The sequence below is a fragment of the Theobroma umbraticum genome, unplaced genomic scaffold, assembly GCF_002168275.2.
Source record: "Theobroma umbraticum cultivar Fairchild unplaced genomic scaffold, ASM216827v3 scaffold_106.0, whole genome shotgun sequence".
NCBI lineage: Eukaryota > Viridiplantae > Streptophyta > Magnoliopsida > Malvales > Malvaceae > Theobroma > Theobroma umbraticum.
This window is the reverse complement of record NW_018397276.1, coordinates 2,277,430-2,294,442: the sequence shown is the minus strand read 5'-3', so window position 1 is coordinate 2,294,442 and position 17,013 is coordinate 2,277,430. Positions and strand designations below refer to the sequence as shown.

General features: G+C 31.8%; 1 pseudogene; it reads right to left on the bottom strand.

Moving 5' to 3' along the window:
- Window positions 1-14,402: 14,402 nt before the first annotated feature.
- Window positions 14,403-17,013, bottom strand: part of LOC110427570 (putative receptor protein kinase ZmPK1) — a 10,946-nt pseudogene continuing 8,335 nt past the window's right edge.

Here is a 17,013-nt window from a genome sequence, read left to right as displayed (position 1 = left end):
TCTTTGTTGTTTTTAATTCACTCCCAGGTTGACATCTATCGATAGTTATCAAGAATCTATTGATATATGTTCTTCAGTTCTTATGATCTTTAACTTTTATCTTTCATCTATCAATAGACCATGAACATTTATCTATATATCATACTTAAACTTCAATTCTCTATTTGTTTAACATTTCAAACTCATTCTTCTAAGTTCCCAATACATTTCCCTTTTTATAAACGTCTTTTTTCATCATACTTTACTCATCATCAAGACATATGTTCATCACATAACTTCAAATTTTCAATCATGCTCTATGTCACATACAGTATCAACCATATTTAGCATAATTTATTTCCATAACATACTTATCTAAGTGCCAAGCAATGCACTGTATCATCTATGTGCCAAGCATATACACAATATCATTTTCGGGCCTTTACACACCCATATAATTCATAATCATTCTCTATGGACATAAGCATTTCTTATGTTGATAAACACACACCTTGGGATTCAAATTAACTCATCAACTAGCTTAACTTCTATACATAGCTAACATAGAAATCAGGGTGTTACATATAGTTAAAGTAAACATCCAATCATCAAAGAATATCAATTGTCAAGATTCAAGAAACAAAGATTCAATTTGTAACCTATAAGCTCAAGTTGGATGCACACAAAGGTTTTAGATCATATAGACATTCAAGCTTATGGAAGACATAGTCTGCATTTAAAAGCACATTCAAAAGATTTTTCAACTATGCCGACACTTAATACAATTCTTGATCAAACTTGTCAATCAAATCCATATTCAAAAGTATAATTCAAGTTAAGTTTTAAATTTCAATCATTATGGTCAAGCAAGATTAAATCTCATGTAAGTATGTGATTTTAAAAAAATAATAAATAAATTAAAAATATTTTTTATGAAGTTCAAGGAATTCATCATAATCAATTTCACACGCATAATCAAGGAGTTACTCTGGAAGCAATCATTTAAGCACAAACATTAAGCATATTTCAAGAATTGTTCCTAGACTAAGCATTTGAGCTTTACAATTCTCAAGAAATTATTTTTTTAATGTAAGCACATGAGAATCATCAAGATCAACAAATTCAAGGATTTATGAACAATTTCCCACTTTTCAATTTAAGCACAAGAGAATTTAGTGAAATGTACAAGAAGTTGTAATTGCAGGAGCATGTATTTGCACTAATGAAATGAGCGCGTTCGTAATGCTTGTTGCCAAGGTACAAGGATTCTAAAACATGCATTTTGAAAGGACTAGTTGGATTTTCAGTTCAACCATGTTTGAAATATCATTTTGAACATGTATACCTTACGATTTTTCAAAGTATGTGAACTCAAAATTTTTGACTCTTATTGCTCATGTTTACAAGTACTCATAGTGGAAACACTCATTTGAAGAATTATATCCGTAATATGTTCAACCAATCAAGATCATGAATGTAAAAGAATTAATAAATCAATTTCAATCAAAAGGAACAAAAAGATTTTGCAAGAAAATCATTTGATAAGGATTTAATTTTTCTTTTAAAACCTTTGTTCTTCAAACATATAAGATTTGAGTTGAACATACTTTGTGGAAATAATGAGCTCAATATCCATTCAAGCTTGCAAACAATTATGTACACCCAATAAGAACTAGCTAGTGTATTTTCATCATGTTACAAACTTGTTCATAAATTATTATAAGTTCAAGGATGACAAGCATTTCTCATAAAAGGTTTTAAAAATACTAATTCAAGTAGTCAAGTCATGTCAAGCTCATTATTAACCAATTTGAACTATTCAAGAAAGTCCTAGATTTTAAATAAAAAATTGTCAGTTTATCTTAGATACAAGGAAATAAAAGAATCATCTTTGAAAGCTCATTCCTTGTTTAGACTATTAGCATGGATGACAATGCAACTCATCAATTATGCTCATATGTTATCACATTATCAAATCTTTCATGTTCAAGCTTATGTTTAAAAAATCATTTTTCCTCAAAAACAAATGTATGAAATCAATTTCACAAAACATGAGAAAATTTATCAAAATAATTTTCACAAACAAGGAATAACCAATAAAACTCAAGAAAATGAAGATAAATTGAAGATCAAATATAAGTGCATAGCTTTAATCTCATGGACTCGAACTTGATTCAATATTATGCAATTTAGAACGATTATCACATTTAAATCAATTTTGCATAATCAAGATTTTTCAACAATGCTCAAAAAAGAATTATGCATTTAACAACGAAAATTTTCAATCAAAGAAAGCAAATAATTTTGAAAGTCAATCAATCACAAGAAATTGTCAATAAAGCAAAATTCTTGAATTTAGAAGCTAAAAAAGATTTTTGTAATAGAAGTCACCCATTTTCTTTGTGTGCCAAGAGAGATTCCAGTCTTCAATAGCTTGTTCCTCCTTACACTAGCACACTTGCTTGCTCATATTTTTTTGGCCTTATCATAGAGAATTGCTATAATGAAGTTCATGGCAATGTCTTGGAGCTAACAAGGATCTTTACTCAAAGGTCGTTAAACCTACACACTCGAGACCAAAGCTTTGATACCAATTGTTAGAAATGTATTAGCTTAACAATGGTGAGGAAAATATCTAAGAGAAGGGGTGGATTGAATTTCTAAAAAAGAAATTAACAAGTCAAACTTTGAAGCTTGATGAAAGTGTTTCAAATTTGTTTTCTCTTTAAAACAAATCAAAAGAAATGAATAAACAAGTTGAAACAAACTTTCAAAATAAAATATGCTAACATATTAAAAAGGATTTGAGGAGTGAGTAAAAGAATATGTTTAAAGACAAATATTCAAATCCTTTGAAGAGTGAATTGAAAAATAGAATGAAAATAATAATTCAAATCTTTTCATATTAAAGTGAAAAAATACAAGTATAAAAGTGAAAAGTGAGTGAGCTGTGAGTTTTAAAATTTCTTTAAGCAAAAAGCATAAGTTTGAGAAGAAGGGAAATTCTCAAAACTTGCTCAAACTTTAAAATATGTCACAAACAATTTGGAAACCAAATGAGGAAGTAAGTTGACAATAGATTCTAAAAAACTCTTCAAAGTAAAGTGCATAAATCAAAAGTGTAAGTAATTTGAAAAGCATCTAAAAGAATAAAGCAAGGTAAGTGCATATTTTCAAAACTCTTCAAACTAAAGTAAAAAGCATAAGCATCTCAAAGTGAGTCAAAAGTGATTTGAAGATTCAATTGAAGAAAAGCAAGTTCAAAAATAAATGTGAAATCCCACCTTGAGTAAGAGGATAAGTTAGGAAATCCTTAGGTGAGCATATAGATTTCATGTTTTGAATATCAAACTTAATTTTAACTTTCAAAAAATAATTTATTGACACTTTGGTTGTCTGTCACTTTTGAAGCAGAAATTTTTCTAAGTTTAGAAGGGGTCAAAATATGAGTTTTTTATAGAAAAATCTTTTGGAGATAAAAATGACGGTAATGATTTCTTTGATATTAAGATGACCAAAAATGATTTTTTCATAATTTTTGGAGTACGTTTGCTGTGGTAAATGAGACCTGTAAATTTAATTTTAGTCAAATTTTTTAGATTCATTCTTGAAACCAAAATTTAGATTTTGATTCTTTTGGATTTTGATTTTTTTATATTTTTATTGAATCCAAATGGGGGTTGTTTGCTTATTTACATTAAATATCTTAAGTATATGAAGATTAGAAAGGAAAAAATAAAAATAAGGTAAATAAGTTGCGTAGGTTTTATAAGTAATCTATCTCAGAAATTGAATTCTATTTCAAATGTATCGATAAATGCTCATAATGTATCGATACAATTTTTCTAGAACCAATTGTATCGATACATGGCATAAATGTCTTTGTACCTTTTGAAGTAATGTGGGAGTGATGATGCGATTTGCTCCAACAAGAGATGTGAGGAATGAATCATCATAATAAATTATGTCCTCATCATTTTCACCTTTAAAAAGGTTGTTCCATTTGAATAGAAAACTTTAATAGCATTTTCATGAACTTTTCTTCTCATGCTCAGATAATCATACCATCCTAGTTTTCTCAAATTCTCAACACATGGACATCTAAATTGATTCTCAAACCAATCTAAATCAATAACTCTACCATGAAATAACTTTCTGCTAGCATAATGTTCATCAAACATTTTTCTTTCATCTGCTATCAAAAAGTAAACGTCGAAAGCATCGATTTTCTTACACCTTTATTTCTTGGCTAATGTTGCAAAAATCATGATTTCAAGAGGTGAATTTTGGAACTTAGAATTGTGTTTTAACATTTGAAGTTCTATCACTTTTCTACTTTTAAAACATGAAGAATCGATTCTTGTGTAACGAAAATCGATTCTTTGTGCCTTAACTTCTCAAAAGTTTCGCGATTCTTTTTAAAAATTGATTCTTGGATATAGAGATGTTGGTTCTTTTGGCTTGTGTAAATTTAACAAACTTCTTGGAAACCTTAGAATCGATTGTTTAAAATTGAGAAATCAATTCTAGATCTTCTGAAAACATGTCAAAGTGTCTATGTTTTGAAAATACCGATTTTTCAAAAATGAATAATGATTCTTTGCAATTTGGAAAACTATGAAGACATTCTATGTTTGAAAAATTGATTCTTTAAAAATGAAAAGTAGATTCTTGAGTTTTAAGGGAGTCAAAAACATTTTCTGTGTAGTACGAGAATTAATTCTATAAAATGTACATATCAATTCTTGCACTTGACAGTCTTGAAAAATAGAAATTTTTGACCCAAATCAAATACAAAGATCCTTTTAAGAGAAGAATTGAGTTCAACACACAACTCTTTTAGGTTTGAATAATGATTATGCATGAAATGTTTTGTAAATGTAACAATTTGTCATCCAATATAATTGTGACAATAAATATAATACAAAGAGGTAAATATCAAGTCATATTCATCAATCATAATTCAGCTCTAATCCTACAAAATTATTCTCTGTCTAAAGGCTTTGCAAAATATCTGCTAATTGATTTTGTGTGCCTACATATTCTAGAACTATGTCTTCTTTTTACATGATTCCTAAAAAAATGATGTCTTTTTTCTATGTGTTTTGTCCTAAAATGGTGTATCGGATTCTTTGTTAGATTTATTGCACTAGTATTATCACACTTTTTAGGAATCTTTCTAAATGTTATTCCATAGTCTTCTAATTGTTGTTTCATCTAAAGAATTTGTGGGCAACACCTACCAGTGATTACATACTCAACTTCAGTTGTTGATTGTGCTACACTATTTTGTTTCTTAGAGAACCATGAAACTAACTTTTTTCCTAAAAATTGGCAAGTTCTTGAAGTGGATTTCCTATTTATCTTACATCCACCACAATCGGCATCTGAATAAGCATGAAGATCAAAAGTTGAACTCTTACGATACCATATGCCTAAATTTGGTGTGTTTTTCAAGTATTTAAATATTCTCTTGAGAGCTTTTGCATGTGACATTTTAGGAGATGACTGAAATCCAGCATAGAGTGCTACACTAAAACTAATATCTAGTCTACTAGCAATCAAATATAGCAGTGAACCAATCATAGATCAATAAAGCTTTTGGTCAATGGACTTACCTTGCTCATCTTTATCCAGCTTTATTGTTATGGTCGTTGGAGTATGATTATGATCTTGTACTATCCAATCCAAATTTCTTGAGCATATCTCTTATATATTTTGCTTGATTTATGAAAGTGCCATCTTGTCTTTGCTTTATTTGAAGTCTAAGGGAATAGTTGAGTTCACCCATCATGATCGTCTCGAATTCTCCTTGCATAGACTTGGCAAACTCTTAGCATAAAGATTCATTAGTAGCACTAAAAACAATATCTTCAACATATAGTTGCACAATTAGAATTCCAATCCCTTTGATGAAAAGAGTTTTGTAAACTTTCCCTCTATTGAAACCATTTTTGATTAAGAAATCTTATACCAAGCTCTAAGAGCTTACTTTAAACCATACAATGCTTTTCTTAATCTAAAAACATGGTTAGGAAATGTAGAACCTTCAAAACCAAGGGGTTGTTCTACATATACTTCTTCATTTATAAGTAAGCTCTCAACATCCATTTGGAATACCTTGAAGTTCATGTAACATTAGCATTCTAATGGCTTCTAGAGCATAAGTTTTATCATAGTCTATGTCTTATTCTTGACTATATCCTTTGGCAACTAACCTAGCTTTATTCCTAATTATGTTTCCATTTTCATTTATTTTATTCCTAAACACTTATTTTGTTCCTACAATTGGATAATCACTAAGTCTAAAAACTAGTTCCCACCTTATTTCAAATTGGTTCAACCATCCTTGCATAGCCAAGATCTAATAATCATATTTTAAAGCCTCATCTAGAGTCTTGAGCTCAATACGAGAAATAAAATCAATATAATCACATACATTTTTCTTTGAGCTTCAAGTTCTTACCCTTTGTTAAGGATCTCCAATAATTTTACTTTGATCCACATACCTTAATTCTCTTCTATGAGTAGGTTCTCTTTCTTTTGTGGTGTCATCAACTTTCTCATAATGTTCTTGATCTTGACTTTCATCTTCTTTGTTTTCATTGTCATGATCAAGTTCCTCCACTTTTTCTTAGAGAATATCTCCTTCATCATCAACAACATTTTCCTTTCAAGGAAAGGGATTAGCATCATCAAATAAAACATATATGGATTCTTCAATAATCAAAGTTCCTTTATTGAACACCTTATATGCTTTTTAATTCAATGAATAATCAAGAAAAACACCATCCTCACTCTTTGCATACAATTTACCTAAATTATCCTTACCATTATTCAAAACATAACATTAACACCTAAAAGGATGGAAGTAACCAATATTTGGCTTCTTTCCTCTATATAGCTCATAAGGTGTCATTTTAAGAATTAGTTTAATCATGGCTCTATTTAATATGTAACATGTAGTATTTACACTAGTAATTTTTTAACCTTTCTCATTTTTTACCTTTCTAAAAAAGTTTGCAAATATTTTTAAGGTGTCACTTTTCAATGTGAAGAAAAAATCTACATATATCTAGTATAGTCATCAACAATTACAAATTCATAAGATTTTCCTCCTAAACTAGTTGTTCTATTTGGTCCAAACAAATCTATATGTAGCATTTAAAGTGGCCTAGTACTTGTAACTTCATGCTTAAGCTTAAATGAGGTTCTTCTACATTTACTTCTTGCACATGCTTTAAACAATTTTATCATTTCCATAATCAATCTTAGGTAGTCCATTTACCAAGTTTAAAGATGAAAATTTATATAAGATGTGCATGCTAACATGTCCTAATTTCCTATGCCACATCCAGCTATCTTCATTTTTCTTTACAAGGAAATAAACATTATTTGTAGATAAATCATCAAGATATATAACATATATATTACCTTTCCTATTTCCTATAAATAGAATTTCATTAGTCCTAACATCTTAAACATAACAATGTAAAGCTTCAAAAGTAACTTTAAGACCTTTGTCACATAATTGACTCACACTCAAAAAATTATGCTAAAGACAATTTACAAATAGCACATTATTAATATGAGAGGAAAATTGTTTACCAATGGTACAAATTCCTTCTATGTGACCTTTTTACTTACCACCAAGAGTTACCTTTCCTCCTTGTTTAGGTTTCAGTTTCTTGAAGTCTTCCTTTCTTTTGATCTTGTCTCTTGAACAACTACTGACTAAGTACCATATGCCTTCATTTTTAGCATTTGACTTCAAGCACATGTTTTCAACCATAGAATCACCAATTCCCCTAAAACACAAATTTATAACTTCTTTTTCCTCCTCATACTGTGATTCATCACTATCTCTCCATGTAGCTATCATTGCTCTTTCTTAAAATCCTTTTGATGACTTTTCTTGACATTTGGACATTCATATTTGGTATGACTGGGCTTCTTGCATGCATAGCAAATAATGTCATCTTTCCCATGGTCATCCTTTGCCATGTCTCTTTTCACATTTCTTCTTTGTCCATATCTTCTAAATGGTGTTCTATCTTTTCTTCCTTATTTTTCCCTCAAGAGCTTACAATTTTCTTGTTAACAAAGCCACTTTTTCATCATCATCATCATCTTCTTCTTCATTATCCTCAATACTTTTTTTATCATTTTCTTAAGTAGCTTTAAGAGCAATACTCTTTCTTTTTGTATCTCCTCTTAGTGTTTCATCCCTATCTTCTTCATGTCCAAGAATCATCTCATAAGTAAAGATCTTAGGAGCCCATCTAGTTTGAGTTTGTTCAAATTTTTAGCTTCTTCTATGGTAGCAACCTTAGGTCTCCATGACTTTGTTAAGCAATGTAGAATTTTCTTCACTAATTATGCATTTGGAAACTTTCTTCCTACGGCTTTTAACCCTCCCATAATCTTGGTAAACCTCTCATACATTTCTTTTATAGATTTTTCTTCTTTCATCCTAAATAGCTTATAATCAAGAGTCAAAATACTAATTTTGGACTCTTTTACTTGATTTGTCACTTCGTAGCAATTTGCTAGTGTATCCCATATCTCTTTTGCTGAAGTGTGATAACTCAATTATATAGAGTTATTTTAAAACATTTTAGAGACATAAATAACTAGTTCTTTGAGATTTTAAGTTCAAAATTTAGTATTTTAAGTGTTTTTTCTTAGTTAAGTTTGATTACATGTTGATTAGTTTAATTTAAGTGTTTCTAGTTAATTTTATATTATTTTGTTTTAAATTACTTTAAGTATAGTTGTTGTTGATTTCTTTTGTTCTAATAAGAAATTCAATGAGAAAGATTTATTTGTTGAAATTTCATGTAAGTATGGTGATGACTTCATTCGTACATGCTGAAGTATTTCAAGGATAACATGACCTACAAAAGTGCAATTGATGTGATTCCTAAACTATTGGAAGGTAAAAGATAGAGATATAACTTTCAAGTTTACTATTTCACCCAATTTGGAAAATATCAATGTGAACATTGCATTGGAAGAAGTTAGATTGCTACAATTTTGCACAAGGTAACACAATGGAATGAGGGCTATAGCCTTGAGTTGCTCAAGGCTGCAGTGCCAAGATATTTCAAGAGCACCATACAAAATTTCGAGAGTAGAGGGCTATGGCACTGAGGAAAGGAAGGTTATAGCGTTGGTGCAAGTAAGGTTCCCATTGTAAGATAGAGAGTAAAGGGTTGTGATGTTGAGTAGTGTCGCGACACCACAAGGCACACCATACTTCAAGTTGAGGCTAGGATGTTGTGGCACTAAGGAGACCAAGGTTGAGACGCCAGATAGATTTTGAAAAAATAAACTTGAAACAAGAATTTTGGAAATTAAGGATTTTAAAGCCTTTTTAAAGGACCTTTTTAAGAGCTTTTTATGAAAGGATGGTAAGCAACTATTTTGGAGAAAAAAGGTAAAAACCAGAACAAGAAAGTAAGAGAATCTGAGGGAGAATTGATATCAAAAGCTTCAAACTATTAGTTTCTCTCTTTATTTTTGTGTTTCTCTTATTTCCTTTGACTTGGATTAATAGCTATTTTTTCTTTGGACAATGTTTTTATTAGATATTATAAGCTAAACTATTTTTTTAGGAATGTGGTGGATTTCAACATGTAGTTTGAATATTTGTTTCTCTTTATTTACTATGAATAGGTGTGGTTTTGTTTATTCAAATCTGTTCATAATGCTTTTAGTTGTTTGACCAACAATTGAATGATTTGTTCATCTGAATGAGACTTGACAAAGTAATTTTAAATTAGACTAAGGTTTGAATAATGTATGTTTATGATAGTGTATGTTTATGTCACTTAGGTGATCTAATTTGCAATCAGGGTAGACAAATGCCTAACTGCCATACATCACTAAATTAGAATATTAGCTTAATGAATCTTATTTAATTAATTACTATTGACTTCTAGTGACCTAATTAAGTTGGGCATTTGTGCAAGCATCTCGATGGAGACTTATGCATAGGTTTGGATTCTAGGTTAGTAAAACTACCCACGAATGTGAATATTGAGAGAAATAAATGTCACATGAAGTATTGAATGGACCCATAATTCTAGGTTTTAATCTATTGCCTTTCTCTAGTGGATTTTCAGTCTTTGTTAATAAGTTTAAGTTTTTTTATTAAATTTAGTTTTAATTAATTGTTTACAAAATTGAGTTACTTGAATAAGATTGATCTGTCCTAATTTTAGTACTTAGTGAACAATTAGAAGCAAATCTATGTGGAATACAATTTTGGACACATTGTTTATATTACTTGTTCAATACGTATACTTGTGTGTACTACATCAACAAGAAGTTTTTGGCACTGTTACTGGGGATTTGTTTTCCCTATTTATTTTGCTAATATTACAATTCAACATATTAGTTTTAGCTTGAGTTTTTCTTTCTTTGTTTTTTCGTTTTATGAAAAGACCAAAAAACTTGGAGATTGTATTTTGTGATCTAGAGATTTAAAAAACATTCCAAAGACTTCAACGAGAAAATCAACAAGTCTGTGCTCAAACTGATACAATGGCTAATCAACAAGGTGAGCAGCAAATCCAAGATTGAGTAGTGGAAGAGAATTGTTGCTAAGAGATTATGATGTTCCTTTAGTGCAAGGGAGTTCTTCAAGCATTAGAAGGCTGACTATTCAAGCCAACAATTTTGAGATTAAGTCGGCCATCATCACCATGATTCAAACTTCAGTCCAATTTGGGATTCTTTCAAATGATGATTGAAATGCTTACACTTTGAACTTTTTATTTATATATTTGACACCTTTAAACATAATGGAGTCACGAATGATACAATCCGTTTGAGGCATTTTCCTTTTTCATTGAGAGACGAAGCTAAAGTGTGGTTGAATGCGCTCCTTACTGTGTCCATCACAACATGGAATGATCTTGTTCAGAAGTTTCTTGCTAAGTTCTTTCCTCTGACTGAGATAGAGAAAATGAAGAATGATATCACATCATTCATGTAGTTAGATTTTGCATTGTTGTATGAGGCTTAGGAAACATACAAAGGGGACCTTCTAAGATAATATTCCACACACCAATGTCATGTGCTTCAATAAATATCTTTATCCATTTCTTCCAATAAAGATAGTTTTCACTAGAAAAGAAAGGAGGTCTTACCATAAATTGACTTTCACCTAATGGAATCGTCATGGGTTGCAAAACCATGATTTTGAGCTTCAAAGGATCATTTCAAAAGTGATTAAACCTTCAAACATGAGACTAAAGCTTTGATACCAATTGTTAGATTTGTAATCTCAATAACTAAATATTCAATAGGGGTGAATTAAATATTAAAAATTTTTCTAAGCCTAAAACTAAAGAAGCTTTTCTTTTTGAAAAATCCTTTTGCTTGAAAACTTTTACAAGTAAAGAAACTCTTGTAAAGAAATATATTTTTGAAAATAACAAGTATAGTTAGAAAGAAGAAAAGTAGGAGACAATTGTTTTATAGAGGTTCAGTCTCTTTACCTACGTCCTCTCCCTTAGTTCACAAAGAGTTCATAATCCACGATATCAAATGCCTTTTAAGGATCAAGCACAACCTTTACACTAGTATTTTCAAAGGCTAAAACTCACCTCCTTTATCTTTTTTAATGGTTAAGGTATAACCAACCAATAATACTTTTTAGAGGATAAGGTAGAACCTTTCAATTCAATACAAGAGTAAAGATATAAAAGCTTTAATGACTCTAGAAGGCTAATACTTTCAATGAGTACAAGATGTTTACAAAGAATATCACTAAGGAATAAAGAAACTCAAAGCTCAATGATTGATACAATAAGAAGATATAAATGTGAGAAAAAGAGAATTTGATGATTTTGATGATGATTCTTGTTCTTTGCTCAAAGGAATATATTTCAGTGCCTTCTCAAATGTCAAATCAAGTTGAACACTTGTATTTATAGTCTAGAAGTCCTTGGGATCCATTTGAATCAATTTGTACCAAAACTAGCCATTATTTAGGTCATTTTTGTGCTTGTTTGCCTTGAGGTATTGATACTTTGTCTCCTAAGATTCTTGGGTATTGAGACTTCTCACTGAGGTGTTGATACTTTCAAGTCAGAATGCATTCTGTTTGAAATGTATCAATAGTTTTCTTCTATGTATCAATACTCGTGAAGTTGACTTTTGATATTTGACTCTACAGGTAGCAAGGTATCAAGAAATAAGAGTTAGTATCGATACATGGTGCATGATATGAATAAGGTATCAATATCGTTTTGCTGGGTATCGATACTTTTAGGACAAAATAGTTTCCACAATGTATTGATACTTCTCACTAGGTATCGATACTTTTTAAACAGAAAGGTTTTTGTTTAAAAGGTATTGATACTGTCATGCTAGGTATCAATACTTTCAAGTCAAAATAGTTTTTGTCTTGAATGTATCAATACTTCTTTTGCAAGTTTGATACTTATGTTTTAAAAGTGTTGCTTTGATCCATTTCGACATTTAAACTTCTCCAAACACTTAGCCATTTTACTACAAAGTTCAAAGGGTCTTAGAATATATTTGAAGAACATGTTATGGCAATTTTGATAATTTGTTTAAGCCATTTTACAACTTAAGGTTAATTGTTAAAGCTAATAGATACATTTTATCCTAGGTTTCATGTATTGATTCATGATGAACATGTAGGGATACATGTTTATGAAACTCCTCTTTTGGAGTTAGATGTATCGATACATGTTCATCATGTATTGATGCATTTCATTCAGAATGCAGTTTTCAAGTTTAAAACAAACCTTTTGACCCTTTAAAGTTCCAAACTTTCAATTAAACTTATTTGGCTACCAAAACACTGATTTTCTAAGTTATAATGGTTTACAAATCATGCTCAAAACATCAAATTACTAACTTACTAAGCTAAGTTACAATTCTAACCTTAAGTAAAAAGTAGAGTTTCATAGTAGACCCATTTGCAACTAATCACATGAGAACTAGTAGGAAGGGGCATTAGTGTCGTCCTAGTACAATTATCTTCAAAAGCTTCTAATTCTGCTTTCATAGCATACTGCCATTGAACAAACTTAACGGCTTGATCATATGTTGTAGGTTCAGGTATGAGAGAAAGAGAAGTTGTAAACGCTTGATCAGAAATAGAAAGTTGGATATAAGAAATATAGATAGTGATAAGGTGAGCACTAATAGAACTAGTTTCAGGGTCAGATGACAGAAATTTGTATTGTTAGGGTTCTAAATGCTTTGAGGATGTATAGATCTAGTGCTTTTTCTAGGTGTTGAAGGATAAGAAGTTGTTGAATCAATATGAACATCAAAAGGGGTTGGCGTAAAATGATCATTAAAATTCGTAGAATGGCCGCAATCATAAATTTGTTAACGAATCCTTCTGGTTGCTACAACGAGGATAATCCTTAATATTCCTTATTATGGTTTAATGGGATTTTAACAGTTGTTATGTAGTCGTTAATTCCATTCCTGAGATCACCAATATCTTTTTCTTAAATATATAAAATAAAAAAAATTACAGTTTAATTTTAAAAAATTAATAAATTAAATTCTGAAATAAAGGCTTCAATAATTGTTTATTGCTCTTGAGCAATAAATGACTCCCCCATGAAGGAAGTGCTTGATTATTGCTCCTGATCAAAGAAATAGTGTTGGAAGAGATGTTCTCTTTCAAATGGGTGAAAATGTATCGCTTAATGAAGGAGCTTGAGAAGGTATTGGAGCCAGAAAAGGATATATTGTAAGAGTTCCACCATCTAGAAATGTTGGGAGCCTTTAATGTGACGTACTTTCTTCCTTTGGGTATTTCATTCAAAGTTCATTGGATTTGCTTTCCTACTTGAAATTAGCATCTTAAAGCAACATCATTATAAACTATATATAAGCTTAATGCCAAATAATACTAATAAGTACCAGGCTAGTTCAACAAACTTTTAACTAAACAATTTGGTATAGGTTTTGTGACCCAACAGCATCTGGTCACTTAAAACAAAATAACTTCACCATATATTAAAACCATGAACCTTTTTTTAAAAAGAAATAAAAACTTGAATTAGAAAGAACCTGGCTATATAGCTTGCAGAGAAGCTATCAGCTTGGAAGAGATCATGCACTTGTATACAAACATAAAAGAAAACTGTGATTTTTTCACAAGAAAACAAAAAGCACTAGTTAGAACATTCACCATGCTCACACAGCAGAGTTCATGAAATGGCAAATGAAGGTTCTTAACCTATCTTTCGTACGGTGGTATCCTTGAATATTATACAAAAAGGAGTCATGTGATGCAATTCTAAACAGAGAGAAGAGCTCCTAACAAGTATCAAAGAGGTTTACACAATTACGTGAATACAAGATTTGTTACATCCAAAAACAAGAAAAGGAAAACCTGATAGAAGGCTGGAAGCACATGCTTACGTACCACGACTCAATCTTTTGGCAATTGCAAGTGCTTTTGCAGCAAAATTGTTTTCACGGCAGATAAGCATCTCAACTGCCTGTCCCATGGTCGGTCTAGCATCTTTGTCTTCCTGCACACATTGGAGAGCGATTGTTACCAAAATTAACATCTCAGAAATGTCATATTTCCCGTCCAGTGCATGGTCTATTATCTCGCTATCCCCCGTCCATGTTTCAGCCACTGTAGCTCTCTTCATCTGCTCTCTAACCCATGTTACTAATGTTCCTTGGTCTTCTCCCCCTTCACCATCTGTGCTTGAGTGAATTTCCATGGCAGGGTTTCTCCCAGTTACCAACTCTAATAAAACAATGCCATAACTATAAACATCCACCTTGGAGGTGATAGGCAGATTGGACACCCACTCCGGTGCCATGTAACCTCTAGTTCCTCGTATCCTTAAGGATCCTGAATATTTAACATCACCTCTGTTTAGAAGCCAAGACAGGCCAAAATCTGACACTTTAGGTTGGTAATTGGAGTCTATAAGAATGTTCTGAGGCTTTATATCGCAATGAAGAACCCACTCTAAACATTCTTCATGTAAATAAGCTAGGCCTTTTACGGTTCCCACAGCAATTTCAAATCTCTTTCTCCAATCAATTGCTTTAAAAGATAAGCCTTTTGCCAATGATCCCTATTCCATGTACTCGTAGACCAAAAGCCTGTGCTTTCCATCCGTGCAATACCCCCACATCTCTATCACATTCATGTGATGAAGCCTTCCTATGGTGTTTACTTCAGCTAAAAATTCAGCTTCCCCTTGGTGATCAGAATCAATCAGTCGCTTGATTGCTGCAATTCGACCATCAGACAGTTTGCCTTCGTATACAATTCCTCCACCACCTCTACCAATCTCTTCTTTGAAATCATTGGTAGCCTTTTTCAGGTCAACATAGGTGAACTCTCTGACCCTTGCTGTTGTGAGAGAGTAGCCTCGCAATGACCTAGAATTGCCACGGGTTCTTATCAAGAGCCAGAGCACAAAGAAAATGCTAAAAACCTCGATGACTCCAATAGCTCCAGCAGACCAAAGGGCAAGCTTCAGTGAATCACTTTGATTGCTTGTTGGATATTTTCTGCCCAGTTCCTCAAATTTAATTGAACAGTCTAGCTTGTTCTCTTGATTAGTCTCGTTGAAGGCGGAGAGGCTTGCCTTAGGCAATTTCAAGTAGAGATCTCCTTCAAAATTTTGCGAACGATGTCCATTCAGCAACTGTCTTAGAATAACAATATATACCATCCGAACGGTGTACTTTAAAGTATTTGAATTGAAACCCTTTGCAACCACACATGCTCAAGCACAAGTCCTCGCACATATTTATGGTGTAATTTGGATACAAGTCATAATCATAGCCATAGAATTCCACATGACGGAGTTTTAGGAAACCAGATTCATCAGCTTGATTGCATGGAAGATCAAATTCTGGTACACAACCGAAGGACCAGTCAGTAGTATTCTTCATCTTATATCCTGGAATGCAAGAATATTTTCTACCAAGGTTAGGACTACAGCTGCACACACTGTTTGGCCCACAAATTCCATGAATTCTACAAGGTTGAGAGAATGCTTGCCATGATACAACCCATGTTTGTTCCCCTTCTTTTAGACTGTACAATCTAACATTTCCATCAGAATCTATCTTCAACATTCTTTGAATCTTTGAGCCGTAATCGGTAGACATGAAATTAACACTATCAGTTGAAGTAAAATTGCCCAACGAATCTAGTACCGCAATTCTACTACTATTGTATGTGGACCTTCCAGCTTCCCAACTCAAAAGCCAGGGATCCGGCCAATAAACACTAGAAACCTCGGGACTTTCATATACAAGGCTGAGGACATTATTAGGATCAAAATAAAGCGTAAACAAACCTGAAGAGTAGTTGCTTTTGCTTCTAGATGAAACGAGCTTTGTGTTTTTGTTGAGAGGTTGAAGAGGAAGAAGGGTATCAGTAGATGAATCGAAGCTTTGCCAAAGTCTACTCCCATCTGAATTATGTAACACAAGATTTCCAGTATCATATAGTTCTAAATATGAAGATGACTTTGAATTTGAGACAGTGTTACTCATCCATACAATTACATGTCCAGCATCAGTTAAAACAAGATTACCAGATTTCAGCAGGGAGAACTTTGAGTATTTACCATTGACAGGAAGGTCATGGTTTGCCATCCAGACTACAGTGCAGTCATTAGTTTCGCAGGATGGTTTGTTGAACCATATTGCAAAGCAATAAGCATTATTGCCAACAGGGTGAAATCCGGCACTGAAAGTACCATCAGCTGAGATCAAAACATCATTAGCTTTCTCCACTGAGATTGATGAACCCTCTTTTAAACCATGACAAAATGAAGAGAAAGCCAAAGAAAACATCAGGAAAAGTGGTAAGGCCATGAATGAATTTTTGGAGGGTTAAGAGTAGGGATGAGCCTTGTCAATTTCAAAGTTTTGTACATATGATAATTGACTCATTTTCATGTAGTAATTTGAGACATACATATGCATTATGTGTTAGAACACCAAACTGAAAAACTTAAAAATTGGCTTCAAGGCGTGTATCAA